This window comes from Balaenoptera musculus, chromosome 13 (genome assembly GCF_009873245.2).
Source record: "Balaenoptera musculus isolate JJ_BM4_2016_0621 chromosome 13, mBalMus1.pri.v3, whole genome shotgun sequence".
Classification (NCBI taxonomy): domain Eukaryota; kingdom Metazoa; phylum Chordata; class Mammalia; order Artiodactyla; family Balaenopteridae; genus Balaenoptera; species Balaenoptera musculus.
In genome coordinates this window covers 35,913,597-35,937,427 of record NC_045797.1, presented here as the reverse complement: position 1 = coordinate 35,937,427, position 23,831 = coordinate 35,913,597, and the positions used below count along the sequence as shown (strand labels likewise).

Below are 23,831 nucleotides of genomic sequence, written 5' to 3'. Positions count from 1 at the left end.
ATGAAACAACATGGACAACTCTCTAGAGAATTATGCTGAGTTTAAAAACCTAAGCTCAAAAGGTTACATATGATTCCATTTATATAACATTCTTGAAATGACAAAATTATGGAAACAGAAAACAGGTAAGTGGTTGCCACAGGTTAAGGAGGGGGTGGGAGTAGGAGGGAAGTGGGCGTGGCTACAAAAAGGCAACAGGAAAGAACCACAGTGGTGATGGAAATGTTCTGTATCCTTATCAATGTCAATATTCTGACTGTGATAGCGTACTATATAGTTTTGCAACTATTACCATTGGAGGGAACTGTGTAAAGGGTACAAAGGATCTCTCTCTCTCTATTATTTCTTAACAACTGCATGTGAATCTACAATTATCTCAAAATAAAAAGTTTAATTAAAAATGTAAATTTGACACATGTATGAAAAACAAAAGACTAGCACTTCTGATAAGCTAGAAAAATCACTACAATAAATAATCCCCACAATACTACGATGTCTATTTTATCAGAAGTTTAATGGGACCAGGTACTTCCTATATCTATTCTCCCCCTGGTCTTCCTGATAGCCCTGTTATGAAGGTTTCACAAGAAAACTTTTCTAGCTAACCCATGAAAGTCTCTTGGTTTTATCCTTCCACTAATTGGTTTCATAGGCAACTCATGAATGAAAAATGCCTACTTGCCTTTTTCTACATTACAGTAAAATATGCTTGTACAGCAACACTTCTGGAGAGAAGGCAACACAGAATATTTGTAGCCCAATGAATAAGAACAAGTAAAAAAACAAGGCTTGGCTTTTTTGATGCCCTTTTATTCCCTTGTAACTGACATACACATTTAGACCAGCAATCCAGACAAACACACTAACTTTTTTGTTGGTAAATTTTAAAATTGCTTACAAAATTAAAGAAATGAAACATTCGTAAAGAACAGTTTTAAGAAAAACATTTCCTTCAAATATGCTATAAAATCTTCTCATCTCCCCGGATGAATTTGCTTTTGATGACCAGATTTTAATATATTAAATTGTTCGAAGTTTACAGAAATCGATATATAGGTATAGCACCATAATTATGAGACATTAGGTTTGTGCAGAAATGTTCACTTAAGTAAAATAAACTATACTGATCAAATACCCCATTCAGAAAAAGAAACTGATGTGAAGCTAACTAAATCCTTCAATGTAAAAATGTAAAAGTTTTAAGAAAAATTAACTAAAAAACAATTTAGTTCCATATAACAAGACCATCTAATCTACACTGTATCATACTTTAATATATGAATATGTATCCATATCTTTTCTCCCCTAAAGAAGCATTCCATTTTAAAAAGCTAAGCAGAAGCTTAACTAGAGGTTTTAAATGTGGTCTTCTTAGACAATTAAGGTACTGCCGTCAAACATGAAAACACTGCTTTGACACACTTCTGACCGAGAACAGCAAGAATTAAAATTTTAATAACAAGAATTAATTAAATTGAAAATTTAAATTAAGTTTTAATAACACTGCTTTGTCTTGATTCAGATTCCTTTTTAGAATTACTTTCTATTTTTAGGAAGTGGGGGGTTTTCATTTATAGTAGCAAAACATTTCCTTAAAAAGAACTTAAAGAAGTCAATTTCAATAGTATTAATAGGATTAGTAAGTACACATATATGGCAAAAATCTGAAAATGATACATGAATGTCCATATTTGGCTGATATTATTAGTTTAAAGCATGGCTAGCAAGTATTAGCCTATGTTCCAGTTCTAGCTCTCTCTTTGAACAAAGTAATCTGTTTCCTCAACTCTAAAGATGAAGGGACTAAAGTAAAATGAAGATAATTTTGGAGGTGGAAATATATAAGAGACCATCTGGTCCTAACATAAGAATTTACAAGTAATGTGCACATGGCACTATAGATTTAGTCCTATTGTCTCTATAGCAAAAGGAACAAATTTTAGCTTTGACAAGGAATTAGTAGAGTAGGGCTGGCATATACTCACCATTCTATACCTTCTAGAACCGCTGGCCAAATGAGCCTAGAAAAACAACATATTCCCAATTATTCTTACTCTGGTTAGGTCCCTTAGAAGGTCTGAATTGGGGTATTTTATCAGTGATATCAAAATTTCAATCACAGGAACACAAACTTGGCTTCTATTTCTGTATCTAATAATCTAAAATCTGTAATAAAATACTTTAGTAGTACTGGTTATGTATAATCCTAAAGCCCAGCAGCTAAATAGTGCTCTTGCATTCACTCTCTTCATATAACCTCTGTGTTTTGAAATCTGAATAATATACAGAATTCTTCAAAATCAATTCTTGAAGTCATGCTCCTGAGAACATGAAATGGGTATGTACATAAAGTATTTATATTCTAATGCCTCAATCACAGGCCCCACCTGTTGGTATTCAATTAAGTTAGTTGGTCTGACCCCATATATTCAGTCCTATCCCAAGGTGATCTAGCACAAAGAATATGAAATAGCACCATTAATTCTACATGAGACTTGAAAAAAATGATAAAGAAAACCTTGCTAAGATATTAATAAGGCTGTTTTCTATAATCTCTATTACTTTGAAGCTTTGCTTGATCCTTGAAAACTAAGCATGCTGTTCTCATCAGCAGGGACCTTCCCAAGTTAAACAAATTTTTAAAAGAAATATATTCTGGAATAGTGTTGTTTTTTGTGTGGGCAAGGAAAACACGAATAATTAGCCATAAAAAATATATTTCTTAGAAATAGTCTCATTAATTTGACTAATACAACATTCTAATCATTTGTTCTTTAAAGGCCAGTGAAATACAATTGTTTTCTTATCAAGTCTTTGCAAAGGAAAGACTCTATAATACGTAATTGTCAGTTTTACCTTAAGAAGGAAAACTGGGAAACCGATCTTTGTCCAAATTGCTCCCTCAACATAACACTTTTTTCTTTTTTTTGTACATTGCACACAGCCTTTTTGCTTGCTTACTACATACTAAAATAAACACAAGTACAAGATTCCTGTCCTGAAAAATAAAAAGAAGCAAAAGAAACACTAAGCAGGGGACAAAACAGATCTTAGGAAGATGTTTACATAATCTTTTGAACACTCCTATTTTGGCGGGCAAGTGAGTAGGCATAAGAGGTGCTGGGAAAAAAAGGAAAATGTTTTAAAACAGGAAAATGTTACAAAGCTTCTTTATGGTGAAAAATATAATGTGGATTGCATATATTATCTCTGATGAAACAGATTTCCATCTACACTAGAGTTCTCCTGTGGTTGATTTCAAAAGGATGACTCAAACAGAAGGAACTGTTTTCTTATATTTGTGGTAGAGCCATTTTATGAAACCAATTTAGCTGATGATTGGAGGGAGGTAAACTTATAGCAGCTGCTTGATAAGAGTGAAAAATTAATCACCTTCCTTCTTTCACAATCAGCAGGATTAATAAGCAGCATTTTTCCATAAAAGGAGAGGAGGAATAGGAGAAATAATGGTGTCAGCTGTAGGAGTATGAGGTTACATTACTACTTTACTTTCTGTCGGTGTCTTCTGGCTTCTGAATATAGCACTGAAGGAAGTTAAGGCCATGTTCCCCTTCTCAGGATACAGGGCACCCCCTGGACAAACTCCCAGCCTCCCCCTTTAAGGTGGCCAAATGACATGCTGATATTCTATCAGCTACAGGGATAACGTATTTTCATCCTGATGGGAAAGCAACGAACATCTTTCCCACAGATAGTATTTGTTCCTCTAAACTAGGGTTTCTCAGCCTTGGCACTACTGACATTTTGACATGGGGGCAGGGGGCTGGCCTGTGCATTTTAAGAAGTTCAGCAGCACCCCTGGTTGTAATATCAAAAATGTCTCACCTTCCCACACTCCATCCCCTAACTTCCTCCCCATCCTTCTTCACCCTCAGAGCCACTGAGAACAAACGGGATAACAATTTTTTTCAGAGAGGAATTTCCCATACTTTTGGTATAACGCTTGGCACATATCAAGGTACTTAACAAACATTTGCTTACTACCATAATCATACTGATGTCTTAAAAGGTTATTACTAAGCCTTGTGATAGTGAAGGCAACGGCTTTGAAGCTGCAGTTTCAGTATTTTATTAGACTTGATAAGAGTGGCTGGGAGTGAGAATGGGAGAACTATCATCTTACCTTGATGGCGATTAATTATTAATATTTCTGTGCATTTAAAATATTTTAGTATTGTAGCAACCTCTCTCAAGTGGTTGAAGGGACTGGCCAAAGAAGTAGCTATAAGGCCAGTGCTGGGTAGCCTGACATTTAGAGAAAGGCTAATCTGTGGAGGCCAGATAAGGAAATATCTTCTTGACCTAGGGGACCCATACCTAGAGAAACTAGAAGTAGGCTTTGGAAAGCATAGGGGAATGCTTTTAAATCAAAAGGCGTATCAATCTGAATCAAACTTAGATTAAGGTCTATTTTGTACTTGCACAGAATGTTAATTAGCAAAGTGCTTTCTCATAAGATTATTTTATTTGACCTTCACAATAGCCATGTGAATTAGGTAGGAAAGTCTTATTAACTCCATTTTCCAGATAGGGAACAGAAGTTGTCAGTCAGAAGGGCCAATGACTGGTTCAAGGCCACACAGGTAATATTTGGCAGAGCTGGCTGAAACCCATGTATTAATTAAACATACATTAACTCATTTAATTTCTATCACAACTATACCAAGTATAATCATTTATCCCCATTTGATAAATGGGAAGACTGACACTCCTACAAGTTAAGTAGTCCAGGTTTTTTGATAACACTAATCACACCCCAAACAAGGCTGGGTGGGGCTGACTCCTAAATAAGAGTAAGAGACCCTATTATGGGGCCATTTAGGAGAGAGATTAAAAAGTATAATAAACTCTAGACAAGTTATACTCCAGCATACACTAGTCACAACTATGCAATTATGACTAGGGCTTTTTGAGATTTGAAACTTTGTCACTTCCTCAGTGCTCATTGTATTTGTCAACCCTGCTTCCTGGTAGTGACCAACAATAAAAACATCAGTAAATAGTGGACTTTGCACGCTTATTTTAAAAATGAGGAGGGGAGAAAGGAACCCAAGGGGAAAAGCAGGGTATTACACTAAGATAAATTCCTGGCACCACCAGGAAGAAAAAAACATGTATTAGAAGAGAGTCCAGATAGCCTAGGGGCAGAAGCCTTCATGCACCCCCAGAAAAGTGACAGCCAAGAGAAAAGTGCAGGGCAGTATTCCTGACTGGGGGAAGGGGGTTTAAATACAACCTTGCCACCCTACTCCAAAATGATCACTTAATTCCCCACATCTAGAAAATGTATTTTAAGACACAACTAAGGACTCAAACATTTTTACTGTCTCTGCCCATGCTTGGCCTGTATTCAACTCTTTTAGACTACCAAAGTTCCTAAAATGATAATATACTTCTCAGAAAGCAAGACTAGAAATTCCCCTAGATTTAACCACTAAAGTCGCAAAGAAAATTCTGCAGAATGCAGCAAATTCAGTGGGATTAGATAGCTACTTGGAACATAAAACATCTGATACAAGTATACTCATTGGAAATTCTATAGTTTTTCTAAAGTCAGCATCCAACACTGGCAGGCAACTCATGCTTGTGCTACCCTTTTTTCATAGTGTCCAACACTTCCTGGGTTCTGTCTCCGTGCCAAGCACTGTTCTAAATACTTTACATGTATCAACTGATTTAATGCCAGAACAACCTTATGAGGTAAGAACTATTATATTCCTTGTTTAATAGATAAGAAAACCAAGGTTACAACTCAAACTCTAGCTAGTACTCTGGAACTGCGGAAACAACTGAGTTTAAAATGAAAAGTAAAAAAAAAAAAAAAAAAAAAAAAGAGCAGTGGTTAAGACTCCACGCTCCAAATGCAGAGGGACTGGGTTCGATCCCTGGTCAGGGAACTAGATCCTACAGGCATGCCGCAACTAAGAGTTCGCATGCCACAACTAAGGAGCCGGCGAGCTGCAACTAAGGAGCCCACCTGTTGCAACTAAGACACAGTGCAACCAAATAAATAAAATTAAAGAAGATGTGGCACATATATACAATGGAATATTACTCAGCCATAAAAAGGAATGAAATGGAGGTATTTGTAATGAGGTGGATGGAGTTAGAGTCTGTCATACAGAGTGAAGTAAGTCAGAAAGAGAAAAACAAATACAGTATGCTAACACATATATATGGAATCTAAGGAAAAAAAAAAAAAAAGGACATGAAGAACCTAGTGGCAAGATGGGAATAAAGACACAGACCTACTAAAGAATGGACCTGAGGATATGGGGAGGGGGAGGGGTGAGATGTGACAGGGTGAGAGAGTGTCATGGACATATATACACTACCAAATGTAAAATAGATAGCTAATGGGAAGCAGCCGCATAGCACAGGGAGATCAGCTCGGTGCTTTGTGACCACCTAGAGGGGTGGGATAGGGAGGGTGGGAGGGAGGGAGATGCAAGAGGGAAGAGATATGGGAACATATGTATATGTATAACTGATTCACTTTGTTTTAAAGCAGAAACTAACACACCACTGTAAAGCAATTATATTCCAATAAAGATGTTAAAAAAAATAAAAAATAAAATGAAAAGTTCATGGGGGGTGGGGAGGAAAGAACTACATTGGGAAACTAAACAACAAACAAGAAAAGCCCCCAACTCTTTTCCTACTATAATGTATTAAAGAGTGAGAGTTTACATAAATGGTATAGTCCTAATATGGGATAAACTTCTATAATATTGACTATTTAAATTTTCTTAGTAATTCAATTTTAAAGCTGAGTTTAAAAGTCCCTTGGATAAAATTTAAATTTGAAAAAAATGAATAAAATGGATTTTTCTCAACCACTTGAAATCTATACCAACCTATGAAATTAAAAATGGAATATGGAGTCCATGTTCCACAAATAGTATTGTGCAATGATTATTTTTGGACAGTTAGATTACTCTAGAATAATCTGGGTTTTCTCTAGTCCTTATTTTTATTAAAACGCTGACCAAATTACACGCATTTTAAAAAGGCAATAACAATAGCCTCAAAGTACCTCCCCCAATATGCTTATTAATTATAAAGGAGAAAACAGTAACTTCACAGTGGGAGAAACCTGGGAGACACCATCTTAACTAACTGATCAAGGTTAACGTTATCTGTAATAAAACATTTTGATAGCATGTATTCCCTGATATGATGCACTAAAGCCACATCACTTCGGTGGTTATGTTGCCAAAAAATGTATAACCTAGATCTAATCAGGAGAACACATGAGACGAACGCAAATTGACAGTCTACAAAATAACTATCAGTACTCAAAGTGCCACGGTCATGAAAAACAAGGGAAGACTAAGAAACTCCCAGATTGGAGATTAAGGAGATGCAACAACTACATGGGATATGGGATCAGGAATTGGATCCTGGAACAGAAAAAGGACATTAGTGGAAAACTGGCATTTGAATATGTCCTATAGTTTAGTGAACAATATTGTACCAATGTTAATTTCCTGGTTTTGATAAATATACCCTGGTTATATAGATTGTCAACATTAGAGGAAGCCGAGTAAAGGGTATTATGTAAACTCACTGCATTATTTTTCCAATTTTTCTGTAAGGCTAACATTATTTCAAAATAAAAATTTTAAAAAAAGACAATAAAAATAGAAAACAAAATAGCCCTCCAAATTTAATAAAAATTTAAAAACAAAAAATTTAATTAAAAAAATGAATTCATGATTCAAAGTCTGCTTCCTTTCAGCCCTCTCACAGCCTAAAGGTTCAAGATTTCCATTTATGCTGGCCCTGTCAAGTCACAGTGTCTGGTCTCATGTCCTTTCTCTGATGTGTAACTGTCCCATCCACAGCCTCTTTGGTGAATAAAGTTGTTACTACAAAACTGTGGACACTCACTGGACTGAGTGATACCTGAACAAAAGTGATGCATACTGATCTGAATTTGGCAGAATCATGCTTCACAGGTTTTTCTTTTTTAAAAAGTTACGACATAAGGGCAATTTACTATTGAATGCTCTAGGTGGCATCATTAGAAAACACTTTGTATATGGAATTATATCATAGCTTCTGAATTAATGCTCTACACTGAAACCTCTAACAGTATTTGAATTTGAGTTCTAGCCACCTACACACATTAATTCTGGTCTTAAAGAGTGTATAAAAGGGAATAGAAAGGGGAGCTGGAAGAAAGAAGAGCTGGGAAGCATCAGCCCTGGGTAATTTTGACAAATTTCATTTAAAATAAAATTTTGAAAATTTCATTTTAAAGAAATAAAAAGTCAAATACTTTCCTGACTTATTCACTAATTATTTTATTATGATACTGTTTTCTTCAAACTAGAAGAGACGTGTGAAGGACTAAGCTACGACTGCCTAGGGCCAACCCTGAGAACTCTGGCCCTTGACAGTCATGAGGGCTATATCCATGGTCCTTCACGAATTCTCAAACCTACAAACCAGTCCTATAACACATAATCTTCCATCTAAAAAATGGGGGTAGGGGCTTCCCTGGTGGCGCAGTGGTTGGGAGTCTGCCTGCCGGTGCGGGGGACACGGGTTCGAGCCCTGGTCTGGGAGGATCCCACGTGCCGCGGAGCAACTAGGCCCGTGAGCCACAACTGCTGAGCCTGTGCGTCTGGAGCCTGTGCTCCGCAGCGGGGGAGGCCGCGATAGTGAGAGGCCCGCGCACCGCGATGAGGAGTGGCCCCCGCTTGCTGCAACTGGAGAAAGCCCTTGCACAGAAACGAAGACCCAACACAGCAAAAATAAATAAATAAATTTTAAAAATGGGGGTAATGTTTTCCACACCTCATAGGATTTGTCACCAGAACTGAATGCGAACAACAAAGCTGCACGGAGATTTGTATGTTGGGTCATCTGCTTGATTCGCTCACAAAATATCCAAGTCATAGAATTTTGAGTCTCTTAAAATTATTCAAACTGTGAAAGTTAAACCAGTGATTTTCAAGGTTCTAATGCCATGTTAAAAAAAAAAAAATCAAGTATTTGTTAAATGTATTTAGTTAGGCATACAAAGTTGGTCTTGATAATAACTGTTAATTTATGGTGATGCTGCCTCATCACTTAATATTTAATTATTTCCTCAGAGATGCATCTTAATTTCTCAGTATCTAAACAAATGTTTATAATCAGTTCTTTGTAGGTAACTTTGATACCATGTAGAAAGTTCTAATCTTCTACTGCTCATAATATATAACACACCCTGAAATATATTCAAAAGCCTCAAAGATCACTGCAATTAGTTTCAAGGTTGAATGCTATACAAATGATTGATTCTCAATAGTGGAAAAAACTACATCTAAATCAGATAAGATTTAGTACATGTATTTCTTGCTCTTACAGGGAAGTTAACTTTAACTCTTTTATAGTTTCACAATTCCATAAGCTCTATCAAAAAGGAGTAGGAAAAGAGAAATGTAGTTGAAAATTCAAATTACAAATGAATCTCCAATATTTTTTCTAACAGTAAAATCAGCTATCCATAGACAGAAGTCATTGTTAAAAGATGACAACTATTATAATCTCACTAATGAACAAGAGTTTCATGTTATGAGTGTTAATTTTTCTTTGGTTCATGAAAAGTTCTCAAAAGTAACAGCAGCTGATCTTTCTCTGACCAAATCATAATGTTTTCCCCATAAATTTTTATAGCAGTAATTTTAGAGACATTGTGTGTGGGAAGCTAAGAACATCTATTTTTTAGCAGAGTGAATATTTTAAATCACTCAGCATGGTATTCCTATTTAACTCTTTATTAGGAAAATAATACATACATATAGCTTGGATATTTCTACAAATTTCCTCTTTCTACTCTGATTACTGTTATAGTATCACATTACAAATACCCCGATTAGGTAACTTATTATGATCAATTTTTCCTCCTAATTTGCAACTCTTCTCGTCGCTGACTTCTTGTATACATACACAAGAGAGTGAATACTTCCCCCTCACGAATAGATTAGAAAATTTGATAAAAAATGAACACACATTACTGGGCAGCATGTCACTATTCTAGCAAACATTCAGTTTTTTCATGAATTTTCAATTTAAAAAATCTTAGTTATACCTTTTCTTTTAATGAAAATAAAATGCTTCAGAAAAGAACACTGCTGGGAACTTATAACTGTTCATCTTTTAGCAGAAAGAGCCTTACTCGCTGCCCCCCCCCCAGTCAATCATCAGATATAAAATTATTAAATCTCTTCCTACCACATCAGAGAAGAACAACAAAACATTCAGGTAGAGACATTACCTAAAATTCTTATAAAGCAAGACTCAATATTTACAAAAATTCTTTATAAATTTTCCCTAACTTATAAAAATGTTTAAATAGTAAACTGTAGTTATCTCAAAGGCCTAGATCTCTTTGAGAGGACCTCAGGAGATTTATGGTCAAAAAACTAGATTCTGAATAAGCTGTAAACAGCTAACCAAAGTACAATGACAGCACCATCATTCTGGCTACCAAACAATTTCCTTCAGAGAGCAACGTAATTCTCAAATTTAATAATTCAAAAGAAAACAATGGACAACACTGAGTTCCAAAGCATGTTAAAAACTAAATACTGTGGCTTGGATTGGAAAAATACTGCAAATGAAGAGTTTTCAGTTTTCTGCTGACCAACAGTCAAAAGGCAATAAAGCCCTGTAGTTATTTGTCTTACGCTTTCTTTAAGACTAATAAGAGGTTAAGATTAATAGTATAAACCTCCCTAAAAACACAAAATCCTTGGAGCCTGAGATTTATTCAACCCTTTTTCTAAGAGGGAAGGAAATATAATTTATACATAACATACTTCTAAAACTGAATGTGAAAAAAATGTGAAAAAATTAAATATAAACCATCTGACAATTCAAATCATTCCTTTAACAACCCTACCTTTAACCCGAAGCACTGACAATGTGACACTTAAAATTAAACCACAGAACACCTACCTCTTTATTCCATCGCTATTATCACAAGTTAGATAAACAACCTTCTCACCAGAGGATAAAATCCAGATAGTACTAAAGCATCTTCCAATTACCCTTGGAATCACACACAGCATAGCAGTCTGCTCAGTGTTTTCACTTAAGCACCTTCATAATATGTGTGGGTGGGCCTGTGTTATGCAAAATAGGTAAACACTATGTAATTCTAGATTCTATTGGCTGAATTCAGAATTCACTTCTCCTCCCTCCTCCCTAAGGAAGTCTGTGTCCCAAAAGGGAAGAAACGGAAGTAAGAGGAAAGCACGGAACAATTTTTAACACTGGCTGAATTTCAAGTTATGGAATAAGGTACCTCAAAAGGGAGTATTCTATTTCTTAAAAGGCTGACTGAACTGCATAAATGCTCTCTAAAAATGTCGGAAATATAAATAAGATACTGAATTACGTTTTCATGATAAGAATAATAGCCTATTTTAACAGATTTAGTATAATACTCAATCTGTTAAGAAAGAAACACTCCATTTAAAAAAAACAGAAGAATCAATACCACTCATATGTAAAGAAAGAGTACCCTTTTAGAACTATCAAATGAAGCAGATTTTTTTGACCTTGTTATAAAAAACCACATGATCCCAGGCATAAGAACAGGTGAACATTCAATCATATTTTTAATTGATCATGCTTGTCTATTTCCAGCTTTATACTTTAAAATAGATTCACTGGGTGTTCATAAACATGGAGAAATGATAGCAGTACCCAGAGGGAGTTGGGATTGTACAAGTTTCACCAAATAGCTACTGAAGGCACCTGACTTACTGACTTCAGCTGCTTTTAGATCATCCTACTCATAAGCTTCATTTGAGGAGTTACTGCCTGCTTCTCCAAATTCCCCTGTACCTTTTCTTAAGAAATGTGTTTCCTTATGGTGAAGGATTATACATGTAACTTGTATATTCCTCTACACAGCCAAAGGTGAACCTGTTTTGTGCTTAATTACATTTAAGATTTTTTTAAGCATGCTAAATTAAGTCACAAGAGCAAATTCTGCTCCATACCTGTTCAATAAGCTGCATATGCAAACCATCTATACTCTTCACCCACTAAAGTGTTGTTCAGCTTGAGTCTAGGGGGCGTATGCTCTTACACAAAAATACTTTTGGTAGCCCTAGGTCTAATAATATCTTGTCACAAAATGAACCCTCTCCTAGCTTATAAGCTACAAGTCTACTTCTGTTGCTACCCAGCATTCCATAACTGTGTCACATCCCCTGAAGCTATTCTTGTGTAAATCTGCATACTGTTTCTTTTGCTCATTCTGCTGGCAGCAGGCCCACTTAGGTTACTGTAAAGTAAATCTGCTCAGGTAGTCTGCTTTTGTCCAACGTAGATACATGTTCAGTTCAGGAAACCTATTTGTAAAAATGATCTGGGCATATTCTAACATTTTGCTATTTGGTGATCCTGCCCTGTCATGTGCTTCTAGGCTGATGAAACTGCTCAAGAAGCCGGACATGACAGGTCCAATACTTAATACTAAACAGAATGTAGTTGTTATTGACTATGCCTTAAACTTGATTCCACAACAAAACCTGAGGACCTGCCATTCTTTAGACCAATATATTGACCTCTTAATTTTGGGAGTGTATTTCCTGCTCAGCTCCTAAGGCAGTCAATATATCAATAGCTCATATACTATCATAATGACTTACCTTAATGATTAAAAATAGAGCATTGAGAGTATAAAAATTCCTTACATATTTCAAGCTCTGCGTTTATATCAAATAATCTCCTGAAGGCATATATTTTTCTTAAAGAGCTCTAAGAAGACATTAAGGACAAAACCTCCCTATTTACTAAGTGAGTATGATGAGCAATTTTTAAATGGGACAAAGACCCATATTCATAAGGGAAAAGGGCTAGAATTAAATTTTTAAGTTTTTCTTTCCCAATTTGAATTGACTAGTTACCTGTTTTTCTTTTTCTTTTTTCTTTTCACATGCGATTTATTTACAATGATGTCTGATTAAATAACATCATGGAAGCCAGTCAAATACAAAAATAAAACATTAAGTAGCTTTGTTGGCTGGTAGGAATCAAAGTTACCAAACTCTGGCAGATGGACCTTAATCTCAATGACCTTTCCCCCACTCTTCTTCCATATCTGCCTTGGCATACAGGTGTCAAACTTCCTTGTCTTCACCTACAATATCTGAACTTCTGGCACTTATCTCAGTTGGGCTCAGAGACCAAGAAAAAACTTTCAGTGCCCTGAAAACTTTAAAAAATCAATCCAGAAGAAAACTAAACAAAACAAAGCGTACTTACCTCACAATTTCTATGCCTTTTTCAGATGTTTCTTTTCTCACGTCCTGTTTTTCTTATGTGTTGTAGTTTAGGTTTTGATTTTACCTTTGGACACAACTGACCTCTCTGAGAGCTTGCTTCTCCCCTAATGATCTCCGAATACTTCTGAGGATGCAATCAAGGACTCATTCCTCCTAGTCCCTTTACCTCTAGCCACACCCACAGCAGGCCTGTACATTATTTCATCCTTTAGTTCCACCTCACCGGTAACAGCTATGTCATGTTCCTCTAACCCATAAGGCAAATTCACATAGATGGCCTTGGCTATTCCACAATAAGCATTTACTGAATATCTACATGTGCCCGGTTTTTTACTTGCCAAATGCATCTAACTCTCATCCTTTTGAGGAAAAGGTATTTGGGGCCTAAGATTTTTCAACAAGGCATGTCTTCCTTGTTTAGGGGCAGGAAGAAGAAGAAGAAAAACGTCACTGGTATTACTGTATCATATAACCACATATTAAAGCTGGAAAGAACCCTAACGAATATCCTATCAGCTTACTCAATTTTCAATTCCCTCATTTTATAGATGAGGAAAATCTACAACCAGAGAGGGTAAGGTATTTGATTAAGTCATAGGACTAAGTAGTGGAGCCAGCTAATAGATCTTTTGACTTCTGTTAGGTTGTTTCATTAGTTTTGGAGGCAATACCACAAACACTTAAGAACAGAGCAGTCAGCTAACAAGTAACTCATACCTTGTACCATAGTATAATCACATGAGATGGCCAAGTATTTACCTTTAGCTCTATTTTTTGCTGTGTGTTGTTACTTTATACCACAAAGAAAAAGCTGAAAATTAGACAAATAAAAGTTTGATGATGTGCATACCATGGAGATTTGTTTCTTTTTGCTCACCAGGTGGGTCATGCCTCCCAGAACTGGTCACACTCCCACTTTGTCGGCTTTGCTAACCTGGAAGTCTCCCTAAACAAACCAAAGAAATCTAGATATCAAAAGCACTGCATTAGATAACCCACAGAATGGTATACATATCTATATCCAGGTACAGATATATAAAGAACTCTTGTAATTAAATAATAAAAATATAAATAATCCAACTAAAATTTGGTAAGGGAATCTGAAAAAGATTTCTCCAAAGACATACAAATGACCAATGACTACAGGAAAAAAAAAATGCTCAACATCAATAGCCATTAGGGGAAGGTAAATCAAAACCATAATGAGATACCATTTCACACCCACTAGGACGGCTATCATCCATAAAAGAAATATTGTCGAGGATGTGGAAAATTCAAAATCAAAATCAAAATCAAAATCACTGCTGGTAGGAAAGTAAAAAGTGCAGTCACTTTGGAAAACAGTCTGGCAATTCCTCAAGAGATTAAACACAAGGTTATCATATGACCCAGGAATTCCACTCCTAGGTATATATTCAAGAGAAATGAAAACATAATGTCCAAAGACTTGTGCACGAATGTTCATAGTAGTATTATTCTTAATAGCCAAAAAGTGGAAACAACCCAAATGTCCATCAACTGATGAATGGATAAATAAAACGTGGCACATCCATACAACTGAACGTTATTTGGCAATAAAAAGGAATAATATACTAATGCATGCTACAGCATGGATGAACTTTGAAAACATTATGCTAAGTGAAAGAAGGCAACCACAAAGGATTACATATTACAATTCCATTTATTTGAAATGTCCAGAGTAGGCAAATCCAGAGACAGAAAGTATGATTAGTGGTTGCCTAGGGCTGGGATGGGGGGGGTTGGGAAGGGGTGATGGCTAAATGCTATGGGGTTTCTTTTTCAGGTGATGAAAATGTTCCAAAATTGATTGTGATGATGGTTGCACAACTCCATGACTATACTAAAAACCACTGAAGTATACATTTTACATTGGTTAAACTGTATGGTATATAAATTACATCTCAATGAAGCTATTATAATAACAAAGAGAGAAAGAAAGCATTACCACATTAAAAAAAAACAAACAAAAAAACCCGCCATAAACTCAAGATCACTGGATGCTAGCATGCACCTGGAATTCAAATACTGACCTTGAACTTGCTACTTCCTGAACCATAGAAACTGAGGGAAACAATCATTTGAACGTTCTACAAGATATACAAGTTTTCACAAACAGAGCTGAAGACTTTCCCAAACCAACTGCTTTTTGTACCAGAAATCTCAAAATTCACAATTAGGCTTGGAATTTCTAATTTCACATTCTGTTTCAATCTACCTTTAACTGCAGACACAGGTTTTTTGGCTTTTTTTTTTGGTTTGGTTTTGCTGACATCTTACATCACCTTCAGCGAGTGTGAGTGACTGGTGTTTCCTCTAACACCAACCAACTCATCAATTCTCTGACACCAACTGGGTGCCCAAGAAATCAATTCAATTCTGACACTATCCACCTGGAGTAAGCTCAGATCCCACAAGTTAAAGGACTCAGTCCTACAGAAGGGCCCCATCTCAGATGCCAGCTGCAAATCCCAGGCAACCCTTAATTCTGCTATAAATTGGGGGTTCCCATGACTACCTCTTCATGCTCCATAATTTACTAGAATGGCTCACACAACTCAGGAAAACACTTAACGTTTACCAGTTTATTATAAAGGGAAGTATTATTGAAATATTTAAAGTATTAAACAGCTTATAGTCTTATTTGGCTGAATAGCTGAAAACAGTTAGAAAATTAACTGATGATGGTATCTCTCCACAACAGGATTATGAAGAGCCACCCTTCTCTCAACATTCTAGATTCCATTAAATGTTTATTAATGATTTCTTCTACTAACAACAGCAATTATGGGCTTCCTTGCACTTTAATCAACTTAGATGTTTGAGTAATTTTCAAACTGAGGCCTGTGGTCTCCTTACTTTTACATCTAGAGTCACATCTAGAGTCTAATAATGCAATTACTAATCCAACATATTATTGAGCATTCACTACAATGCCAGAAGCAATAGGAGTATGCAAACTAATGCAAAAGGTATGATTCCCTATACTACCTCTCATTTACTTACAGTTATGAAAAAAAAGGTGTAAATCAGTCAGTCCAACCCAAATCAGTAAAGGACAGGTACCACATTAAAACAAAAGACAACAGATAAGGTAAGACTTCAAAGAAAAGTGTTACCACTTTGGTGGAGAGGACCCAGGGAAAGCTTCATAGAATGATCGGTATTTGAGTTGGGCCTTGGGAGACAGTCTAGATTCTTATCAGTCTAGATTCTGATAAGTGGGGAAAAGGCATTTCAGGTGGGAGAAACAACATGCATCAAGGTTAAAAAAGGCAAGTGGAAAAAATGTATTGTGTGCTCAGGAAAGGGTAGGTTCCCAGGAGTGAAGGGTTTGGTTAGTAGACCAATAAACAGTAAGCCTGGAAATCAGGGACCATGTAACCTTCTGTAAGCTCAGTGACTGTATCAGCAAGCATTGATAAATGTCTAATAACTGAATGAGATAGAGCTGAAAGGTAAAGAAGTGCCTGATATAGTGGGCCTTAAGAGTCTGGGTAGAGATTGAACTTTACTCTGGAGTTAGTCCAAAGTCTTTAAATAAAGCTTTCAGAAGAGGAAGAAAACAAACTTGTATTACCTACTATGTAGCTGGTAAGAACTTTACATTTGTTAAACTCAATCTTTACAACTGTCTTATGACAGATAAGGAAATCAGGCAAAATAATTTGCTCAAGGTCATTTAGAAACTAAGTGGCAAAAGCTGACATCTGAGTTTAAACACACATCCTGTCTACCATTCTACACAGCAAAAGTCAACCAATCAATCAAGCCAGGGCCAAAAGATGTCTGGCCACAATGTCTAGGATAAAAAGAACATATTACGTCAAATTAAATTTTTTAGTCTGCTTATTACTACATTATGGTAAAATGGGTTTTTGCCAAATTTGGGTAGAATGCTGGGATAGTCTGACCCAAAATATAGGCTGTAGTAAACACATAAAATTCATTTTGGGGATTCTTGGGAAGTCATCTCGAAGAAAGAGTTATCTTTCCAGACAGATTAAACTGATATAAGAGAAGTTAATCTGAAGAGGGAAACATATGCCAATTCATTAAGATGAAATGGATGATGTAAGCCATAGAAAGCCCACAAGGACACAAGCAGCATGGCTCCTTTTCTAGTTACTGATTCTCCTCAAAATTTTTTACTGTTTATTTATGAAAATCTATATTGATGAATACAGAAGGTTGGTGTGGGCTCCGTCAGCATTTGTGTACGTTAATTGTCAATTTCTCCCAGAGGGAAAGCCACACAGGGAGGATTTGTACCTTTCCTTTTTCTCAGGTTGATGGATCAAGAACAGATTAGTAATGTGGCTCTCTCCTTAAGTGAGATCAGTTGCACACATGTTTCTGGAAGGCAAGTATGTAAATAAAGTACAAAGCTGTATATAAAGCTGAAAGATGCTTATTAAACTTTTTAAAACTAGCCAGGCCAAATTGATCAAAAGGAATCTGTTTGATGTTGGATATGGTTTTCATATTTTTAGGTACTGAGAACCAGGACAAACCTGACCAAGGATGAGTTTACCTATAAGAATGAGAAGCTGGCTGGGGTAGATTGGAAGGAAACTAAAGAAATCACTCATCTGTTATGATTTTTAATATTTGTACAATAAAATCTAAAACCTCAGTTTAAAAAAGTCAGTTCAGCATAAAGAAAAAGTATGACAACAATTATTGATTCCTCTTTATATCTTGACAATAGATAAAATCTCTTTACACTATATTTTTTCAATAGTGGATAGGCTACCAAGACCAGAAAAAACATTCTCTTAAAGCATATTAACTTGCAAAAGCCCAGGTTGTTACATAACCCTTTTGCTGATATTTATTAAACAATAACAATAAAACATGGGAGAACAAAAGCACAAAACTCATCCAATTTCAAGCCATTAAGAGTTGGTTTGAAAACTTTTCAGAGTACGATTCTGTATAAGTTTGTTTGGAGACTATGCTTTAGTAGATTATGAGCATCACAGCAATGTTTCTTAAACAATGTTAAGTGAGTCAGGTTTTTAACACTGATGAATCGCAAGTGGATGCCTTTTGGAACTTCGTCGTGTTAAAAGTATATTCATTTAATGCTGCTTTAACTGTTTTTCTCAAACTCTATTTCCAACCAGACCTTGACTGCAACAACTGCAATTTTGCTAACCATAGTTCTTCTCCTTGTTGTCAAAGTAATTTTGTACCTGAAATTGGAACTAACCTGGAAAATCTAGGTTGTTGCCTCAGTTAACATTTGAAAGTCAGAATTTAGCTTCCCTCTAATTACATTTGTTAGGAATGACCACTAGACAGGAAGAGATCCTTTTTTCAAACTGGTTCTCCACCTTAGTTTATTGACTTTTTTCCCATCAGTCACCTCAGATAAAACCAGATTCTTCCCATCCCTATGGTTTAGAATCTATATTCTGTACACCAGATACCTGAAAAGAAGGAATGCTGTTAAATCGAGTTCCCTTTCAAGTAATTTCAGTTCAAGCTAAGATTGGGTAGATGAAAAACATCAGTTTTCTTCACATTCAAAACTGAAAACCTATTTGTATCAAAACTGACATACAAAGGTGTGTGTGTGTGCTGGGGGGTTGGGGGAGAGTACAGTTTTAAAGGCCAGAAAAATAACACTGTCTATCCTGAAATTTCTAAAGTTAAGGTTAGTTCTGTAAACATTTATGAAGGGCCTACTATGGATCAGGTACTGTGCCAGGAGTTATAGATACAAAGATTAAATGAAAAATATTCTTATCTTAAAGGAGTCATTAAAATTAGGGAAAACACCTTTTCCTCCTAGAATTCTTCTGAGGTTTCCTATTTTAACCATATAATGGTCTTATAAGCAAATAAAGTTATACACTATACAGGTCTATGCTTTTAAAGCTAAGCGATCAGATTTGTAAATGTACTTTTTAAAAGTACCGTATACATTTTAATTGCCACCACCATTTCTTTCTTTTTTCCTCTCCCACTACAGAATATATATATATTTTTTTACACGACCTCAAAATTTTCCTAAAATTTTTCATTTTTTTTTTAAACATTTTTATTGAAGTATAATTGCTTCACAATGGTGTGTTAGTTTCTGCTTTATAACAAAGTGAATCAGCTACACATATACACACGTTCCCATATCTCCTCCCTCCTGCATCTCCCTCCCTCCCACCCTCCCCATCCCACGCCCCCAAATTTTTCATTTTTAACCAGAGTTACAGACTGAGTTGAACTAATATGACATCTGTAATGAGTTATTAAAAAATTCTTAATTTGCTTCTACTGTTATCTTTAATTGTTTGTCCTAATTATGCTTCCTGCCTTTACTGGAGTTTTATTGCAGACTATATAGTATGTTTAAATTTCCACACATATCTTTGAATTTCATACAATTTACAATGCTTAAAGAGGACTGAATGACTGAATTCCTCTATGAATATTTTCACATATTAACATTTGTCAAAGCACTGAGTTTTATGTGCGTTAACATGATTATTTTTCATAATAGAAATAAGATTTAATTAACATATTGCTCTTTCTCTTTGAAGGCCCTGACATAGACAAGAAATTGCTATTTGGATCTGTAAGTTTGGAGGGCCTTTGGAGTTTTTTGGTTTTGTTTTTACCTTTGACCATATAGCATTTGGTCTATCACTGTGTTTACTGAGCCAAGTATCTACAAAGACAAATAGCAAAGCTTCCTATTCATTCCACTAAATCAATTAGGTTATTCACACATTTATTGAACACTTGCCAAAAAGCCCTTTTTTTTGGTAGCAATAAAAAGCAACCTTATAATAAAGGTGTATTTTGTTTTGGAAAAAGAAAAGCCAGGGTTCTCAAATTCATATTGCAACTCTTGCTTCACTTGCCTTCAATATTGTGTAGGTGGAGGAAAGAAACCAAGACATTCAGAACAAAATGTGAAGTCAAGGGAAATTTTTAGACAGCAATAAATGGTGAAAATGACTTCAACTTACTGTCAGAACAATCTTTTGTAGAGAAACATAAATGTAGGCACTTTAATATACCCCTGACATTCAATGAAAAAAATACTAGGCACACAATACCACAGATTCAGATCTTATTTGTTTAAACTAATTTGGGCTCTTTTTCATATAATTCAATAAACTGCAATTCTAATCATTCGAATAGGCTTTGTCTAATTGCTCTTTTTAAGACTTAAAAAGACTTAAATTCTTAATAACTCATGAAATATATTACTCCCTTTTTTATTATAAAAATGTTCTTCAGTAAATATTCAGACTATTTATAAATTTTCTAAGACCACTCATTTAATGTCACAATGTATTGTGGAAAATCCACTTTAAATGAACCATCCTATATTTGTAAAATGCACTAACACCTATATAAAAACCACATAAATAAATACATTGCTGATTCTAGAAGATGTAGAATACAGTCTGCAATTGGTAATACTGCTGATCCAAATACCGTTACAGGGATTTCTTTAATAATGACTCTAATGTTAGAACATTAATTTAGCACCCCCTAAGGCAATGTATGTACTGTTAAGTTTTTATTCAAATCATTGATTACCTACAGAGAAACAATGTAATTTTTGTTAGAAATGATTCTCAACTAGTATTTATACTAGGAAGAGTTACTGTGGTGGCTGAAATAGAAAGCTCCCCAGTTGATGTGCCCCAATAAGCTCCATTACTTCAACTTTTAAGTTTTAAAGCATGTGTCTTTTAAATCCATTGTAATTCAAATTCTTTCCAACTTCTTCCCAAGTATAAAGTGCCATGGCTGTCCCTCTCTATGTCATATATAACACACGTTTTTGACAAAAATGAAACTGAATATATAATAAATGCTCAGTAAACAGTAACTTTTAATGTTATCCCTATTTACCTGTAAAAAATTCTGTTAATGTTTCAAGACCCATTTGATATTCCTTTTCCAATCAGGAAATTTTTCCTCATCCCCTGAACTCTTATCCTTATATCCAGCTTTGCATTACAGTTGTGTATGACCTTGTGCTATCTCCTACGAAAGCTGAAAACTCCCCGAAGAGAGTGTTTTGCTCATTTTGCAGCACTTAATAATAAAGAAAAAGATGATGTTAATTATACATTTACATTAGATCCTTTGGAGTCTTCATTTTAATTTTGGTGGATAAAGCATAAATATTTCTGGGGTATCAAGAAATTTAAAAGAAAAAAACTAAAATTTCCTAGAGATTATAGAATGTTAAAGCCTTATGGGGATGGATGTACTCATTCATATACATATTAATGTAACATAAAAACTAGAAGGAGATAGCTAAATGATCATATTAGAGACTGAAATGTAAATATCATTTGCCACTTCATTTCATATTTTTGATGTTGAAAAGCAAGAAAAACCCTACAATGGGTATCTTATTTTTTCAGTAAGAACCAAGTTTTCATTTTCAGACTAAAATCAGTCATAGAAATCAATATGTAATGTCTTTACTAGTGTCCCTTATCGCCCCTTACTCCACCTCCTCTCACCAAGGCCCTGAGTGTCCAGGAGAGAATATTCGATTTTATGGTTCTTTATGAAGTTCTTGGTCCAAGAGCCCAGTCTGCTTAAGGCATTAAAGAAGTGTCAACCTAGCAAAAGATGTTAATCCATAAAGACACTGCCCTATATCACAAGAACTAGCTATCAACAAACTGGATTACCATAGATAATAGGAAAATTAGTAGTATGGTATTTGTTAACATAGCACCAAATTTTAAATTTTGATACATTCTCAAAGCTCTTCAGAGGTGAAAAGTCTAGCAATTCCCATTTACATATTGCTTTAAACAGTAATTTGGAAGTGAAATTATACAAATTCCAAATTAGCGCTAAATACTAAATTAAAAAAAATCAAATTGGTCTTTGAGTGCTAACTCTTAAAATGGAAAAGATACTATAAAATACATCTATTTTCCACTGCCCAAAAAACATTCACTCTTCTGGTGGTATAATGATATCTTCATTCCCTTATTGTAAATACATATAGTTTATGTGTGTCTTGGTGTAGTTGACTACACCCTCAAACTCGATAGCTGGGTACATGGCTCTGTCCCAGACAATCCAAACTTCACATTCCCTTGGCTACAAGGGAAGTGGGCTACTATGAGCCCATGAGATGCAGTGAGACTTTTGCTGGGACTTCTAGGAAAAAGATGGTTAATCTCTCCAGATACGTGTGACTCTAAGGATTTAGGGGCTGAAGGGACTGAAGTTATCTTTTGCTTATGTAGGGCTGGAGAACAAAGCTAACACTGAGGAAGCAGTGCCAAGAAACATACAGAAATTGAGTCTTGATGACATTATTTGAGCCTTGGGTGGAGCCATTCTTGATGCCACACCTATCCTGGACCAGTTTACACAAACCGTTATAAATCTCCTTCCCCCGCCCCCCCGGGCTCACCCCTACTTAAGCCAGTTTGAATGGAGTTTTCTGTCAAAATACAGTCTAAGCTGATATAACAACTATTTTAAGTGTTTTCCAATAATAAATACACTAGGTCATAGAATTCAGTTCCACAAACAAGGTAAAAACAGACTCTTCCCCATAGATGATTCTGGTTTTTCAAAATCCACTCTCCTTCTCAAGAACCCCCCACCCCCTGCTAAGTTCAAAGACTATGAAAGACTTTATATCTTCTGCCTTTATACTGTCTTAATACAAAATTAAAAAATTTTTTTTTTGCTGCAAAGGAGTAAGAATAAAAAAATCAACAATGGAAAAAAGGAATAAGTAATTGTGGGTAGGGGGGAAGTAAATCCTCTATAGAAACTGTAAATAATATCCAGATGTGCTTTTTACTAAACAGTTAAATGAGAGTCAGAGACTAAAGCTTATAAAATTCAGCAGATTCAACTACATCTAGAATCTAATACAAAGATATAATGCTAAAATCAAAGTTCTTATTTGAAAATCAGCCGATAAAATTAAAATTCAAAGACAAATTCCTTGGGAAATTGAAATGTCTTAGACTTCTGAAAACAGACAAATCACTACATAATTTCAAAAGAGGTAATAGTTCATCAAAATCATAAAAATTATTGATTTTAAGCATATCATGTGGATACAACATGCTATTGAGCCCCCAAGTCATTCTGAAAATTTTAGCTAAAGAGGATTTAACAGAGTAAGTAAATGACAACAACTGAAGTCACTTAGGAGTAATACAGAATTAGTACTTCCATCTTCTAGGGATTTTTGTGACTTAACTGCTAACAAGAAAGGGAAAAAACCAAAAAATACGCATGGAATAAAATGGAATTAAGATGTGTATCATTGTGCTTCTCATATCTTACTGAAGTGAAATTTTACCTGTGTATTTTAGATCGTCTACATTTTAAACACCAGATGTGTTTGCTGGAATGAATTACAATACTCTTAGGATCACGACGAGACCATTAATTTGGAGTCCGTGTGCAAAAGGATGAGATAAATTCTTATTAGTTGAGATGAAGTAAAATAGAGTGGTTAAGGGAGTTCTGGAGTCA

General features: G+C 35.3%; 1 protein-coding gene across 6 annotated transcripts in view; it reads right to left on the bottom strand.

The window, feature by feature from the left end:
* The window catches only part of PELI1 (pellino E3 ubiquitin protein ligase 1), a 129,248-nt gene that overhangs the window by 14,383 nt on the left and 91,034 nt on the right, over positions 1 to 23,831 (bottom strand). For 3 of the 6 annotated variants that reach the window (XM_036873026.1, XM_036873027.1, XM_036873025.1), the window contains one exon: positions 1,986 to 2,021. The exons of the other annotated variants lie outside the window; for them this stretch is intronic. The gene's annotated coding sequence lies outside the window, so the exon portion shown is untranslated. The remainder of the gene's footprint in view (positions 1 to 1,985; positions 2,022 to 23,831) is intronic. 6 annotated transcript variants of the gene reach the window in all.